Source organism: Arachis hypogaea, chromosome 19 (assembly GCF_003086295.3).
Source record: "Arachis hypogaea cultivar Tifrunner chromosome 19, arahy.Tifrunner.gnm2.J5K5, whole genome shotgun sequence".
Lineage (NCBI taxonomy): Eukaryota > Viridiplantae > Streptophyta > Magnoliopsida > Fabales > Fabaceae > Arachis > Arachis hypogaea.
The window spans coordinates 117,126,446-117,137,617 of record NC_092054.1 but is presented as its reverse complement, the minus strand read 5'-3'; the positions used below and the strand labels follow the sequence as shown (position 1 = coordinate 117,137,617).

The following is an 11,172-nucleotide window of genomic DNA, read 5'->3' as shown; positions in this document are numbered from 1 at the left end:
ACATACTAAAAACAATGCCAAAAAGCGTATAAATTATCCGCTCATCACAACACCAAACTTAAATTGTTGCTTGTCCCCAAGCAACTAAAAATCAAATAGGATAAAAAGAAGAGAATATACAATGAATTCCAAAAACATCTATGAAGATCAGTATTAATTAGATGAGCGGGGATTTTAGCTTTTTGCCTCTAAACAGTTTTGGCATCTCACTTTATCCTTTGAAGTTCAGAATGATTGGCTTCTATAGGAACTCAGAATCCAGATAGTGTTATTGATTCTCCTAGTTAAGTATGTTGATTCTTGAACACAGCTACTTTATGAGTCTTGGCCGTGACCCTAAGCACTTTGTTTTCCAGTATTACCACCGGATACATAAATGCCACAGACACATAACTGGGTGAACCTTTTCAGATTGTGACTCAGCTTTGCTAAAGTCCCCAATTAGAGGTGTCCAGAGCTCTTAAGCACACTCTTTTTGCTTTGGACCACGACTTTAACCGCTCAGTCTCAAGTTTTCACTTGACACCTTCACGCCACAAGCACATGGTTAGGGACAGCTTGGTTTAGCCGTTTATGCCAGGATTTTATTCCTGTGGGCCCTCATATCCACTGATGCTCAAAGCCTTGGATCCTTTTTTATCACCCTTGCCTTTTGGTTTAAAGGGGTATTGGCTTTTTCTGCTTGCTTTTTTCTCTTTTTTTTTTCTGCAAGCTTTCTATTCACTGCTTTTTCTTGCTTCAAGAATCAATTTTATGATTTTTCAGATTATTAAATAAGATTTCTCATTTTCCCTCATTCTTTCAAGAGCCAACAATTTTAACATTCATAAACAACAATTTCAAAAATATGCACTGTTCATGCATTCATTCAGAAAAACATAAAGTATTGCCACCACATCAAAATAATTAAACTGTTTTAAAATTCAAAATTCATGTACTTCTTTTTCTTTTTCAATTAAAAATATTTTTCATTTAAGAAAGGTGATGGATTCATTCTCATAGCTTTAAGGCATACACACTTAGACACTAATAATCATGTAATAAGACACAAACATAAATAAACATAAAGTATAAAAATTCGAAAAACAAAAAATAAAGAACAAGGAAATTAAAGAACGGGTCCACCTTAGTGATGGCGGCTAGTTCTTCCTTTTGAAGATCTTATGGAGTGCTTGAGCTCCTCAATGTCTCTTCCTTGCCTTTGTTGCTCCTCTCTCATAACTCTTTGGTCTTCTCTAATTTCATGGAGGAGGATGGAATGCTCTTGGTGCTCCACCCTTAGTTGTCCCATATTGGAACTTAATTCTCCGGCCTTAGGTGTCATAAATGGTTATGGAAATACAAAAAGCTGAGCTTTTCCACACCAAACTTAAAAGGATTGCTCGTCCTCGAGCAAAAGAATAAAGAAAGGAGGAAAAGAAGAAGAGATGGGGGAGATGGAGGTGTGTGAATTGTTCGGCCAAGGGGGGTTTTAGGTGGTTATGATGTGGAAAAGGAAGGAGTGATGGTTTGAATTTGAGTGGGTGGGTGTAGGTGGTTTGTATTATGGTTTTGGAGGAGTAATGGAGGTGATTGGTAGAGGTTATTTTGGAAAGAGTATTATGAAAAGGTGTGAAAAAGTGAGAGAGAGTGAGTTGAGGTTGGTGGGGATCCTGTGGGGTCCACAGATCCTGAGGTGTCAAGGATTTCTCATCCCTGCACCAATTAGGCGTGCAAAACGCCCTCTGCTGCCAATCCTGGCGTTAAACGCCAGGTTGCTGCCCATTTCTGGCATTTAACGCCAGCTTCTTGCCCTTTTCTGGCGTTAAACGCCAGTCTGGCACCCATTTCTGGCGTTAAACGCCCAGAATGGTGCCAGACTAGGCGTTTAACGTCCATTCTGCTGCCCTTACTGTCGTTTAAACGCCAGTAAGCTTCTCCTCCAGGGTGTGCTATTTTTAATACTATTTTTTATTCTATTTTTGTTCTTTCAGTTGTTTTTGTGACTTCACATGATCATCAAACTATAGAAAACATAAAATAACAATGGAAAATAGAAATTTAACATAGATAAGTAAAATTGGGTTGCCTCCCAACAAGCGCTTCTTTAATGTCAGTAGCTTGACAGTGGGCTCTCATGGAGCCTCACAGATACTCAGAGCATGATGATGGCCTCTTAACACCAAACTTAGAGTTTGGTTGTGGCCTCCCAACACCATACTTAGAGTTTGAATGTGGGGGTTTTATTTGACTCTGTATTGAGAGAAACCTTTCATGCTTTTTCCCTTTCCTGTCTGCAAACCATGGTGCTTCCTGAATGGCGAAGAGTTGCTCATCTGGAAAGGTTTCAGTGATCTCAGTAGGAGGGTGGGATGCCCCTACTACTGGTTCTATCCGGGACAGGTGATTAGCTACCTGGTTCTCTGTCCCTTTTCTGTCTCTTATTTCTATATCAAACTCTTGCAGAAGCAACACCCATCTTATGAGCCTGGGTTTTGAATCTTGCTTTGTGAGTAGGTATTTAAGAGCAGCATGGCCAGTATACACAATCACTTTTGAACCTACTAAATAGGATCTAAACTTGTCAATGGCATAAACCACTGCAAGTAACTCTTTTTCTGTGGTTGTGTAATTCTTCTGTGCATCATTTAAAACACGGATAGCATAGTAAATGACGTGCAGAAGCTTGTTATGCCTCTGTACCAACACTGCACCAATGGCATGGTCACTGGCATCACACATTAGTTTGAATGGTAATGTCCAGTCTGGTGCAGAGATAACTGGTGCTGTGACCAGCTTAGCTTTCAGGGTTTCAAACACTTGCAGACACTCTGTGTCAAATACAAATGGCGTGTCAGCAGCTAGCAGATTACTCAGAGGTTTTGCAATTTTTGAAAAATCCTTTATAAACCTCCTGTAGAATCCTGCATGTCCCAGAAAGCTTCTGATTGCCTTTACATTGGCAGGTGGTGGTAATTTTTCAATTACTTCCACTTTAGCTTGATCCACCTCTATTCCCTTATTTGAAATTTTATGCCCAAGAACAATTCCTTTAGTCACCATGAAGTGACATTTTTCCCAGTTGATGAGTGGATAATTTATACGCTTTTTGGCATTGTTTTTAGTATGTTTTTAGTAGAATCTAGTTACTTTTAGGGATGTTTTCATTAATTTTTATGTTAAATTCACATTTCTGGACTTTACTATGAGTTTGTGTGTTTTTCTGTGATTTCAGGTATTTTCTGGATGAAATTGAGGGACTTGAACAAAAATCAGATTCAGAGGTAGAAGAAGGACTACTGATGCTGTTGGATTCTGACCTCCCTGCACTCAAAGTGGATTTTCTGGAGCTATAGAACTCAAAATGGCGCTCTTCCAATTGCGTTAAAAAGTAGACATCCAGGGCTTTCCAGCAATGTATAATAGTCCATACTTTGAGCGAGTTTAGATGACGTAAAAGGGTGTTGAACGCCAGTTCTACGCTGCTGCCTGGAGTTAAACGCCAGAAACACGTCACAAACCAGAGTTGAACGCCAGAAATACGTTATAAACTGGCGTTCAACTCCAAGAATGACCTCTACATGTGTAACATTCAAGCTCAGCCCAAGCACACACCAAGTGGGCCCCGGAAGTGGATTTATGCATCAATTACTTACTTCTGTAAACCCTAGTAACTAGTTTAGTATAAATAGGACTTTTTACTATTATCTTTGAACATCTTTGATCAGTTGTATGCTATCTTAGACTTTCATAGGGGCTGGCCATTTGGCCATGCCTGGACCATTATCACTTATGTAATTTCATACGGTAGAGTTTCTGCACTCCATAGATTAAGGTGTGGAGCTCTGCTGTTCCTCAAAGATTAATGCAAAGTACTACTATTTTTCTATTCAATTCAACTTATTCCGCTTCTAAGATATTCATTCGCACTTCAACCGGAATGTGATGAACGTGACAATCATCATCATTCCCCCACGAACGCGTGCCTGACAACCACTTCCGTTCCACCTTAGATTGAATGAGTATCTCTTGGATCTCTTAATCAGAATCTTCGTGGTATAAGCTAGATTGATGGCGGCATTCATGAGAGTCCGGAAAGTCTAAACCTTGTCTGTGGTATTCCGAGTAGGACTCTGGGATTGAATGACTGTGACGAACTTCAAACTCGCGAGTGCTGGCATAGTGACAGACGCAAAAGGAGGGTGAATCCTATTCTAGTATGATCGAGAACCTCAGATGATTAGCCGTGCTGTGACAGAGCATTTGGACCATTTTCACAAGAGGATGGGATGCAGCCATTGACAAGGGTGATGCCTCCAGACGATTAGCCATGCAGTGACAGCGCATCGGACCATTTTCCAGAGAGGATAAAAAGTAGCCATTGACAACGGTGATGTCCTTACATAAAGCCAGCCATGGAAAGGAGTAGGATTGATTGGATGAAGACAGCAGGAAAGCAGAGGTTCAGAGGAACGAAAGCATCTCTATGCGCTTATCTGAAATTCTCACCAATGATTTACATAAGTATTTCTATCCTTATTTTATTATATATTTTCGAAAATTCCATAACTATTTTATATCCGCCTGACTGAGATCTACAAGGTGACCATAGCTTGCTTCATACCAACAATCTCCGTGGGATCGACCCTTACTCACGTAAGGTTTATTACTTGGACGACCCAGTGCACTTGCTGGTTAGTTGTATCGAAGTTGTGAATGAAAAACAATTTATTAAGACGTGCGTACAGAGTTTTTGGCGCCGTTTCCTGAGATCACAATTTCGTGCACCAAGTTTTTAGCGCCGTTGCCAGGGATTGTTCGAGTTTGGACAACTGACGGTTCATCTTGTTGCTCAGATTAGGTAATTTTCTTTTTGTTTTCTTTTCAAAAAATTTTCAAAAATCTTTCAAAAATTTCTCATCTGTTTTCGAAAAAAAAAATATAAATCTTTTCAAAAATATATTTTTCTTTAGAATTTTTAAGAATGAATTCTAGTGTTTCATGATGATTTGTTGAATCCTGGCTGGCTGTAAGCCATGTCTAATCTTTTGGACTGGGGTTTCAACTTATCATCACAAGAGCTTGTTGATTCTCACACACTTAGTTGCTCTATACATGAAAAGTATAAATATCTTCTAAAGCTTGGATGGCTATTAAGCCATGCCTAACCCTCAGATTGGAGCTTTAGAATAAGAATACAAGATTCCTGGAATTCATATTAAAAATTTTGGAATCCTTATTTTTCTTTTTCACACTAATTTTTGAAAAATATAAAATAAAAATACAAAAAAATTAGAAAATCATAAAAATCAAAAATATTTTGTGTTTCTTGTTTGAGTCTTGAGTCGATTTTAAGTTTGGTGTCAATTGCATGTTTTAAAGTTTGCATAAAATTTTTGAAAAATTCATGCATTCATAGTGTTCTTCATGATCTTCAAGTTGTTCTTGGTAAATCTTCTTGTTTGATCTTGATGTTTCCTTGTTTTGCATCTTTTCTTGTTTTACATGTGCATTTTTGCATCCATAGAGTCTAAACATGAAAGATTTCTAAGTTTGGTGTCTTGCATGTTTTCTTTGCATTAAAAATTTTTCAAAAATATGTTCTTGATGTTCATCATGATCTTCATAGTGTTCTTGGTGTTCATCTTGACATTCATAGCATTCTTGCATGCATTCATTGTTTTAATTCAAAATTTTCATGCATTGCATCATTTTCATGTTTTTCTCTCTCATCATTAAAAATTCAAAAAATCAAAAAAATATATTTCCCTTTTTCTTCTCATCAAATTCGAAAATTTGAATTGACTTTTTCAAAATTTTTAAAATCTAGTTGTTTCTTATGAGTCAAATCAAATTTTCAATTTGAAAATCTTATCTTTTTCAAAATCTTTTTCAAAATCAAATCTTTTTCATTTTTCTTATTTATTTTCGAAAATTATAAAAATACTTTTCAAAAATCTTTTTCTTAATTTTATCACATAATTTTCGAAAATAATATCATCAATTAATGTTTTGATTCAAAAATTTCAAGTTTGTTACTTACTTGTTAAGAAAGATTCAAACTTTAAGTTCTAGAATCATATCTTGTGATTTCTTGTGAATCAAGTCATTAATTGTGATTTTAAAAAAAAATCAAATCTTTTTCAAAATTAATTTCAATCATATCTTTTTAAAAATATCTCTTTATCTTATCTTTTTCAAAATTTGATTTTAAAATATCCTTTCTAACTTCTTATCTTCTTATCTTTTCAAAATTGATTTTCAAATTTGTTTCAACTAACTAACTAACTTTTTGTTTGTTTCTTATCTTTTTCAAAACTACCTAACTAACTCTCTCTCTCTCTCTAATTTTCGAAAATATCTTCCCTCTTTTTCAAAATTCCTTTTTAATTGACTAATTATTTTCATTTTTGATTTTAATTTTCGAAAATTACTAACCTTTTTCAAAAACTATTTTCGAAAATCACTAACTCTTTTTCAAAAATTATTTTCGAAAATTCTCTCTCTCTCTCATCTCCTTCTATTTATTTATTCATCTACTAATACTTCATCTCACCCAAATTCGAACCCCCTCTTCCATCTGTGTTCGAATTTTCTCTTCTTCCCTTCTTTACATTACATTCTTTTCTTCTTCTACTCACACAGGGGAACCTCTATACTTGGGCAAAAAGGATCCCTATTATTATTATTTTTCTGTTCCCTCTTTTTCATATGAGCAGGAGCAAGGACAAGAATATTCTTGTTGAAGCAGATCCAGAACCTGAAAGGACTCTGAAGAGGAAACTAAAAGAAGCTAAATTACAACAAGCCAGCAAGCACCTTTCAGAAATTTTCGAACAAGAAGAGGACATGGCAGCCGAAAATAATAATAATGCAAGGAGGATGCTGGGTGACTTTACTGCACCTAATTCCAATTTACATGGAAGAAGCATCTCCATCCCTACCATTGGAGCAAACAATTTTGAGCTGAAACCTCAATTAGTTTCTCTGATGCAGCAGAACTGCAAGTTTCATGGACTTTCATCTGAAGATCCTTTTCAGTTCTTAACTGAATTCTTGCAGATCTGTGATATTGTTAAGACTAATGGAGTAGATCCTGAAGTCTACAGGCTCATGCTTTTCCCTTTTGCTGTAAGAGACAGAGCTAGAATATGGTTGGACTCTCAACCTAAAGATAGCCTGAACTCTTGGGATAAGCTGGTCAAGGCTTTCTTAGCCAAGTTCTTTCCTCCTCAAAAGCTTAGTAAGCTTAGAGTGGATGTTCAAACCTTCAGACAGAAAGAAGGTGAATCCCTCTATGAAGCTTGGGAGAGATACAAAGGACTGACCAAAAAGTGTCCTTCTGACATGCTTTCAGAATGGACCATCCTGGATATATTCTATGATGGTCTGTCTGAATTAGCTAAGATGTCATTGGATACTTCTGCAGGTGGATCCATTCACCTAAAGAAAATGCCTGCAGAAGCTCAAGAACTCATTGACATGGTTGCTAATAACCAGTTCATGTACACTTCTGAGAGGAATCCTGTGAGTAATGGGACGCCTATGAAGAAGGAAGTTCTTGAAATTGATACTCTGAATGCCATATTGGCTCAGAATAAAATATTGACTCAGCAAGTCAATATGATTTCTCAGAGTCTGAATGGAATGCAAGCTACATCCAACAGTACTCAAGAGGCATCTTCTGAAGAAGAAGCTTATGATCCTGAAAACCCTGCAATAGCAGAGGTGAATTACATGGGTGAATCTTATGGAAACACCTATAACCCCTCATGGAGAAATCACCCAAATCTCTCATAGAAGGATCAACAAAGGCCTCAACAAGGCTTTAATAATAGTGGAAGAAATAGGTTTAACAATAGTAAATCTTTTCTATCATCCACTCAGCAACAGACAGAGAACTCTGAACAAAATACCTCTAATTTAGCAAACTTAGTCTCTGATCTATCTAAGGCCACTGTAAGTTTCATGAATAAAACAAGGTCCTCCATTAGAAAGTTGGAGGCACAAGTGGGCCAGCTGAGTAAAAGGATCACTGAAATCCCTCCTAGTACTCTCCCAAGCAATACAGAAGAAAATCCAAAAAGAGAGTGCAAGGCCATTGATATAACCATCATGGCCGAATCCAAGGAAGAAGGGGAGAACGTGAATCCCAAGGAGGAAGACCTCCTGGGACGTCCAGTGATCAATAAGGAGTTTCCCTTTGAGGAACCAAAGGAATCTGAGACTCAACTAGAGACCATAGAGATTCCATTAAACCTCCTTATGCCATTCATGAGCTCTGATGAGTATTCCTCTTCTGAAGAGAATGAGGATGTTACTGAAGAGCAAGTTACCAAGTACCTTGGTGCAATCATGAAGCTGAATGCCAAATTATTTGGTATTGAGACTTGGGAAGATGAACCTCCCTTGTTCACCAATGAACTGAGTGATCTGGATCAACTGACATTGCCTCAGAAGAAACAGGATCCTGGAAAGTTCTTAATACCTTGTACCATAGGCACCATGATCTTTGAAAAGGCTCTGTGTGACCTTGGCTCAGGGATAAACCTCATGCCCCTCTCTGTAATAGAGAAACTGGGAATCTTTGGGGTGCAAGCTGCTAAAATCTCATTAGAGATGGCAGACAATTCAAGAAAACAGGCTTATGGACAAGTAGAGGACGTGTTAGTAAAGGTTGAAGGCCTTTACATCCCTGCTGATTTCATAGTCCTAGATACTAGGAGGGATGAGGATGAATCCATCATCCTTGAAAGACCCTTCCTAGCCACAGCAAGAGCTGTGATTGATGTTGACAGAGGTGAACTAGTCCTTCAATTGAATGAGGACTCCCTTGTGTTTAAAACTCGAGGTCATCCTTCTGTAAACATGGAGAGGAAGCATAAAAAGCTTCTCTCAAAACAGAGTCAACCAGAGCCCCCACAGTCAAACTCTAAGTTTGGTGTTGGGAGGCCACAACCAAACTCTAAGTTTGGTGTTGGGAAGTCTCAACAATGCTCTGAACATCTGTGAGGCTCCATGAGAGCCCACTGTAAAGCTATTGACATTAAAGAAGCGCTTGTTGGGAGGCAACCCAATTTTTATTTATCTAATTTTATTTTTCTTGTTCTTTCATGTTTTATCAGGTTCATGATCATGTGGAGTCACAAAATAAATATAAAAATTGAAAACGGAATCAAAAACAACAGAAGAAAAATCACACCCTGGAGGAGGATCTCACTGGCGTTTAAACGCCAGTAAGAAGCATCTGGCTGGCGTTCAACGCCAGAACAGAGCATGGTTCTGGCGCTGAACGCCCAAAATGGGCAGCATCTGGGCGTTTGAATGCCAGAATTGCACCCTGGAGAAGAGCTGGCGCTGAACGCCCAGAACAAGCATGGTTCTGGCGTTCAACGCCAGAAATGGGCAACAAATGGGCGTTCAATGCCCAGAACAAGCACCAATCTGGCGCTGAACGCCCAGAGTTGTGTGCAAAGGCATTTTGCATGCCTAATTTGGTGTAAGGTTGTAAATCCTTGAACACCTCAGGATCTGTGGACCCCACAGGATCACCTCAGGATCTGTGGACCCCACAGGATCCCCACCTACCTCCACTCACTTCTTCTCACCCCTCTTTCACACAATCCCATAAACACTCTTCCCCAAAACTCTTCACCAATCACCTCAATCTCTCTTCCCTATCACCACTTCACCACTCACATCCATCCACTCTTCCCCATAAACCTACTTCATAAACCCCACCTACCTTCAAAATTCAAAATCAATTTCCCACCCAAAACCCACCCTTATGGCCGAACCTTACCCCCCTCCCTTCCCTATATATAGCCCTCCATTCTTCCTCATTTTCACACAACACAACCCTCTATTCCCCTTCTTGGCCGAAACACATCCCTCCTCTCCTCCATATTTTCTTCTTCTTCTTCATCTATTCTTTCTTCTCTTGCTCGAGGGCGAGCAAAATTCTAAGTTTGGTGTGGTAAACGCATAAGCTTTTTGTTTTTCCATTACCATTGATGGCACCTAAGACCAGAGAATCCTCTAGAAAAGGAAAAGGGAAGACAGAAGCTTCCACCTCTAAGTCATGGGAGATGGAAAGATTCATCTCCAAAGCTCATCAAGACCACTTCTATGATGTTGTAGCCAAGAAGAAGGTGATCCCCGAGGTCCCTTTCAAGCTCAAGAGAAATGAGTATCCGGAGATCCGACATGAAATCCATAGAAGAGGTTGGGAAGTTCTAACAAACCCCATCCAACAAGTCGGCATTCTAATGGTTCAAGAGTTCTATGCCAATGCATGGATCACTAGGAACCATGATCAAAGTAAGAACCCGAACCCAAGGAATTATATTACAATGGTTCGGGGGAAATACTTAGATTTTAGTCCGGAAAATGTGAGGTTGGCGTTCAACTTGCCTATGATGCAAGGAGATGCACGCCCCTACAATAGAAGGGTCAACTTTAATCAAAGGTTGGACCAAGTCCTCATGGACATATGTGTGGAAGGAGCTCAATGGAAGATTGACTCCAAAGGCAAGCCGGTTCAATTAAGAAGACTGGACCTCAAGCCTGTGGCTAGAGGATGGTTAGAGTTCATACAATGCTCCATCATCCCCACTAGCAACCGATCCGAAGTTACTGTGGATCGGGCCATCATGATTCATAGCATCATGACTGGTGAGGAAGTAGAAGTTCATGAGGTCATCTCCCTTGAACTCTACAAAATAGCCGAAAAGTCCTCCCCCATGGCAAGGCTAGCTTTTCCTCATCTTATTTGCCATCTATGTTACTCAGCTGGAGCTTTCATAGAAGGAGACATTCCCATTGAGGAAGAGAAGTCCATCACTAAGAAAAGGATGGAGCAAGCAAGAGAGCCCATTTATGGATCTCAAGAGACGCATGAAGCTCATCACCATGAGATCCCGGAGATGCCTCAAATGCATTTTCCTCCACAAGACTATTGGGAGCAAATCAACACCTCCCTAGGAGAATTAAGTTCCAACGTGGGACAATTAAGGGTGGAACATCAAGAGCACTCCATCATCCTTCATGAAATTAGAGAAGATCAAAAAGCAATGAGGGAGGAGCAACAAAGAAAAGGAAGAGACATAGAAGAACTCAAGGACATCATTGGTTCCTCAAGAAGGAAACGCCACCATCACTAAGGTGGACTCATTCCTTGTTCTTACATTCTCT

General features: G+C 39.0%; 1 non-coding gene across 1 annotated transcript; it reads right to left on the bottom strand.

The window, feature by feature from the left end:
* Positions 1–7,224: 7,224 nt before the first annotated feature.
* LOC112782037 (small nucleolar RNA R71) lies at positions 7,225–7,332 on the bottom strand. Its single transcript, XR_003192780.1, has one exon. It is a non-coding gene; the product is annotated as a small nucleolar RNA R71 (small nucleolar RNA).
* Positions 7,333–11,172: the final 3,840 nt, after the last annotated feature.